This window comes from Belonocnema kinseyi, chromosome 2 (assembly GCF_010883055.1).
Source record: "Belonocnema kinseyi isolate 2016_QV_RU_SX_M_011 chromosome 2, B_treatae_v1, whole genome shotgun sequence".
In the NCBI taxonomy this organism is placed as follows: Eukaryota; Metazoa; Arthropoda; class Insecta; order Hymenoptera; family Cynipidae; genus Belonocnema; species Belonocnema kinseyi.
Window position 1 is genome coordinate 75079999 of NC_046658.1, and position 6069 is coordinate 75086067.

Consider the following 6069-nt stretch of genomic DNA (forward strand, 5'->3'; position numbering starts at 1 on the left):
AAAGTTTTTAATTTTGAAAATTGATAACTAACAATTATGTTTTTTTAAGGTTTACACTTTAAAAAGCTGTAATTTTTATGGTTTGCATGCGAAATTTCTTCACTTTCGAAAATTTAAGATTGCAAATTTCACTTTTTGATTTTCAAAATCATCCAAATCGAACATTTTTATTTATACAAAAAAAAAGTAATTTGTAATCATATTGAGCATAGCTTGAAGTATATTATTTAGAATCGAAAACTTTTCAAAATTTATACAATCAAATAATTAGTATTGCATAAATGGTATTTTAATCGTTTAAAAGTAACATGGGAATATAATTTTTCACCGAAAAAACTGGGAAATAGGCGGGAATTTTTTCTGAATGGTGAGTGGTCAATCTGATCTTATAATGTAAAGAATAAAATTTGATCTTTGTTTTTAAAGTAATACATTACTAATGATTCTAATGCTATTGTAATACAGGAACTTGAAAATGTAAAGAAAGTGCTAATTTCCGCCTATTATTGTGTACGAAAAAATTCATCTGAAAGGCCACCTTTTGTTCGACCAGCTTGTGAAAGTTCGATGATGTTATAACGACGCAAATGAACTCACCTTCGTGTCAGCGAATTCCAAGTACAGTACATTGATTTAATGACACTCCTTAAATTGCACAACATCGACAAAATAATCCCGAAGATGAGTAACCGATCCAAGTAACACCATTTTCATAATTTATTTTATTATTGTGAAATTATAATTTTTATTGACAATTGATATTCTTCTTCATATTCTTGCATTGAGAAATTCTAACTGATTATATTGTTCTCACTTTCAGTCCATAATATCGCGTTACTAATATCGCGTTCAGTTTCATAAATCGCGTGGGCGACTTTTGTTGTGAAAGTTCTTTTATGAACAGTTAGAAAATGAAAGTAGTAATTGTGAGATATTAATCTTGGTTAAAAATGAATCATGCCCTATATTCTTTCACTGAAAATTATTGTAGATGCAATCAAATTTTCTTTTGCAGTTTTATTATAATTCGATTTCTTCTATTTCTGAGAAATCAAATTAGGTTGTAAATGATTGCTTACAGGCGTCAAAAACTCAAATAAAAACTTTGTTTAAATTTATTTCTTATGACTATAATAGATGTTCTAACTGATGGTTGTAATAACTATTCATTAATTTTTTGCTGTAAATAAAAAAAATTCTTTTTAAGATGAAGATCATTTTTGGACATTTTTGCAGCGTGTAACTTAAACCATTTTTAGGCAGAACTTATAATCATATGACCGAGTTCTTCTAGGGGCCGCAGACTTCATTATTTGACATCAAATTTTCAAATTTTTAATTTTTTACTTTTTAAAAAGCCTTCTTCTGAACCACCCTAATATTCACCACACTTTTTTTTACCGGCTTTCGCCGATTCAACGTTTTAGTCCTACCTTAGACATATAAATGTAGGTCTTAATAGAGTTTAGGCGGAACTGTAGAGGGCTTAATTTATATTAGATTTAGACCCTTTTCAAGTCCTCTAAAGTGACACATAATTTCATTTTCCCCACTTGTAGGACTAAAAAAGAGCTTAATTTAAACCCTCTTTGAGACGTCCAATGTCTACGTGAAAATAAAAAAAAGTGATAATATGAACCAGATACCAGATTTTTGGCCTTTGCTTCCATTACACACCGTTAGACTGTGGGGCAAAACGTCAAAATTTGTTCCAAAACAGTCTAGAGCCGGCAATTCTTAATCCATTTTGATTTTGTTCAATACTATTAACTATATTCCAAAATAAATTATGAGATCTGATCTTCTAATATCTTCTTAATTGCACTTTTGTGTTGCCAAATCAAATGAAAATATGTCAATGTTTACAATTTTATTTTTTATCCTATCGTAAACAGTTGAAATAAATTCGGAATCAATCAAAATAAGTGTAGCAGCACCTAATACAAGAATTTTATTCATGAAATGTTTTAGCTACTTTTTATACACAAATTTTAAGCGAACTCTATAAGCAGGTGCACTATTTGAACATTCATTCACAGAAATACATTCTACTTTCACTAACATGACTTTAAATTGATTAATTAATATTGATTTTCCATCAGAAAATAATGTACTTTCAACACATGTGTTGGGGAACAAGTGGATCTTTTAGAAAACAGTGTTATTGTGTCAAACAAACTGTATTAACTTATGCACTTTTTGAATCTAAATTTCTGCTTAAACGATTTCTTTAAGATATTCATGTATTCATTTTGTGTATTAGATACTACTACGCTTATTGCGATGGATCCGGAGTTTATTTCGATTGTTTAGGGAAGGATAAAAACTAAACTTGTAAAAATTGCCATTTTCTCACTTCATTTGTTAATTCCGGAGTGCAATTAAAATTATTTCATAAGGAGTTTTAAATAAAAAAGATCACATTCAATTGAAAATTATCGGCTCTGGGCTGTTTTAAATAAATTTTTGACAATTCGCTTTACAATGCGCATTCACACCTAACTCTTCCCTATCTCATTTGTTAATTTTTAATTTAAAAAATTTTAATTTCATCTACATATTACTTTACATGGATTATTATACAAGAAAAATCCATCTTCTCAATTATAAAATAAGATATTGTTGAAAAATGGGCAATAGATTTTTATCTTTTTTTTTATTCCTAAAAGTAATGAACGGTTTCGAATTTTAATAGTCTTATTTTTTAGGTATAATTGCTTACAGGATTCAAGCATATACATCATAATATAAAAACTGAAAAACATTGAAAAACACTGAACAACACTAATGAAAAAGGAACTAATTTGGGAAAACTAAATTGTAAAATTTTTAATGATATGTTTAATGGCAAGTCACACTATTAATTTTGTCTAATAAATTTTATATTTTCCGATCTAAACAAAGAAATTGGTTCTCCCTCAACAATTTTGATTTTCATGTGGTTTAAAATATAAAAAATTTTAATTTCAACCAATGAGAAGAAGGGGAAATAATATTCAATAATACTTCCCAGAAATTATGTTATTAACGTCAGAAAAATTAGCATTACTCAGTCTTATTATCCGCAGGTGGTTTTACTATGAATTACCAAATTAAATATTTAAAATTAAATCATATATAAATACAAAAGAATGTCATAGGTTCTAAGATAACAAAAAGGAAGACTCGAGGTTTACACATGACTTAAAGAGATCTGATCCCAATTCCTAAAATTGATCGAGAATTCGGATGTCTTATAGAGAATTTGAAAATATTTATATGAAAATTTTAAGAGGTTTAAATATGGCTAAATTAGGTCCAACGGGCTTCAAAAGAGGACATAGTGTGTTAGGCAGGGCTAAAGTAGGTTCTATTTGAAATCATGCAGGGTTTGAATATGACCAAAATTTCGACCAGTTTTTCTGGTTTTAGAATATTTTCTCCAGTTATTCAAAATTTTCAAATTCAAGCCTTCAAAACTGAACAATTGGAAGTGCTTTCTTAAATTTTATAGCTGCATATGAATAGTCTATTTAGCATCGAATAAAAATTTAAATTCGAAGTCTTGAAAAATAAACCACACTGTTAAAAATAGTATTACATTTTAAACACCAATGTATATTAAAATTAATAACTCAAGTATTTTAAATCGCCATTAAATAGCGTGTATATTAAATTTCATTTACATTCACGATAATCACTCAGATAATTTCATTTTACACCAGACAAAAATAATCTTAGCAGTATTTTTCAATTTTCAATAATGCTACCTTCTTCCAGTTATCCGACATGCATGTATATTAAATTTAATATAAAATGTATATTAAATTTCAACTACCGTTTATACAAATGAATTCATGTACATTTGTATTGAATTTAATACAGATTTTTCTAACAGTGCATCTCAAAATAAATAAGAAGAACTTAAATATTTTAAATCTATCTACCATCATTTCGGTTACAATTTATGAATGTAATTATTTGTAAATAAATTTAAAGAAAATCTTTTTTAACTTAAAATTGGCAATTGTTAAAAAATTTCAGACACACAGGGTTTTAATTCTTTAAACTTTCGTTTAAATTTTAAGTGGGTAGGTCCAAGAATTCAAAAGCTTTTAGGATGGAGATGATTCAATATTTGAAAAAATATAGATATAACCACGTACGTGAACAGAAAGAATCACAAAAATTATTTGACTTGGATTTTGACGCATGACACAGCCTGATGTGACCAATGCGTAGACAGTGCGGCCCTCATGCTGTTTGTCACGCTTGACTGAGCGCCGCCACTCTTTTGGTTCTGCGGTCCACGCATTACCCATTTCTGGGGAAATAAATTCTAGAAATGACTTCAATAAGAGTTACTTAAATAGGATTCCCAATGTAAAAGCGAAAAAGTGCACCTCAAACATTATTGGAGTAAAAAGCTATTAATTACAAAAGCATTTAACTGTAGAAACAGATAATAAAATCCTCAAATTTTAGGTTTAGGAAGAGAATTACAATTAAAAACTAATATAATTAAAAAATTGTCTTACCAAAATCATTGAAATCCATAGAAAGTATAGAGTTGTAATGTTGAAACTTCAGTTTATAAAACATTGCATCCATAAACATTTTAGAAGCTCTCTTTAATAGTCATGCACTAACTCTGAAGAAATTAGTTTTTAATGATTCATGCGTAACACGTTGCATCCCGCATATATTATCAAAATTGCCGTTCACTTTCATCATATCAGTAATTCTCTCTTCGCTAATTATTCATTACTTTTTATTTCATTATAAAACAAACGCGTGCACGACGCGCGCGATTTTTTTGTCTCACACAATTTTTAAATTAAAATATAAAATTGATATTAACAAAAAATTTATGTATTTCATAATACCTATTATAAAAAATAATATAAAGGAAAAGCAAGAACAATGTTTTAGATAATTGATGTTTTAGCTGCAGAATTAATATATTTTTTACAGTATACGATAGACAATCAAACCGTTGCATTTTTGTTAGAAAATTTCAATTTTCGACTAAAAACCCTCAAATAACCTAAAGTAATTAAAAACTTTAATTTTTTCAGTGGAAGGTCAATGATTTTTGTTTGAATTGAACGCCTTGCAGTAAAAACCGCTAACATACCCTATTATTGTACAAATATATTGTAAATATTTTTTAATCTAATGATTTGTTATTACCAATAGCATTATGAGACGATAATCACTAACATAACATAACACCAAATTGTTTAAGATTGCGCCTAATATTTTTTCTTCAACAAGGAGATAAATTAAATTATTTTTTTAATCCCATAAATCTTCTGCTGGGAGTCGATTGGATAAATATTAATTTGCCGAAGCATTAATTGCCAATGGCAACCTATTTTCGAAAAAACTACTTTTTCAAATTTTTCTTTGATAAATTCAAATGTTTACTTAATAAATTCTCATGTAAAATTTTATAAATATCACATTTTGAATTGTTTTTAATATACAATTCTCTATTTCTCATATTTTCAATAGTTCAAAATGGAATTTTCTTTTTTAATCATTTTTCAAGAGTTAAGTTTTAAAACTTATACTGTAGAAAATGGAAGGAAATTTAAAGCTGAAATTATAGCATTTAGAAATTCCATAAAAAATTTCTTTCCATTTCAAATTTCTCTAGATTTTCAATTGTTGAAAATTCAATTTTTTTAAAGAATCTAAATATTTTTGAAGTCTTTGTTGAAATAATTCTTGAAAGAATCTAAATCTTGTTAAAATAATTATTGAAAGAATTGTTAAAAGAATCTAAATATTTTTTAAATTATAATAATTCTTGTTTAAAAATACCAATTTAAGATGAAAGACACCAACGTAACTTATTGTTTTCAAAAAAGGTTTAGACAACTAATAAAGTAGTAGGGCCAAATACTTTAGTTGGTAATATATACCGCTGCTGCTAAATAACTGGTTGGGGCTACTACACTTATTCGCAGGATTGGTAGTAGTTGTCCTTACTACTTTACTTGTCGCGACAACTTGCTATGGTACCTACTATTTTCAGGTAGTTTTACTTACTACTTGAAGCAGTAAGCTTTACTACTACTACTA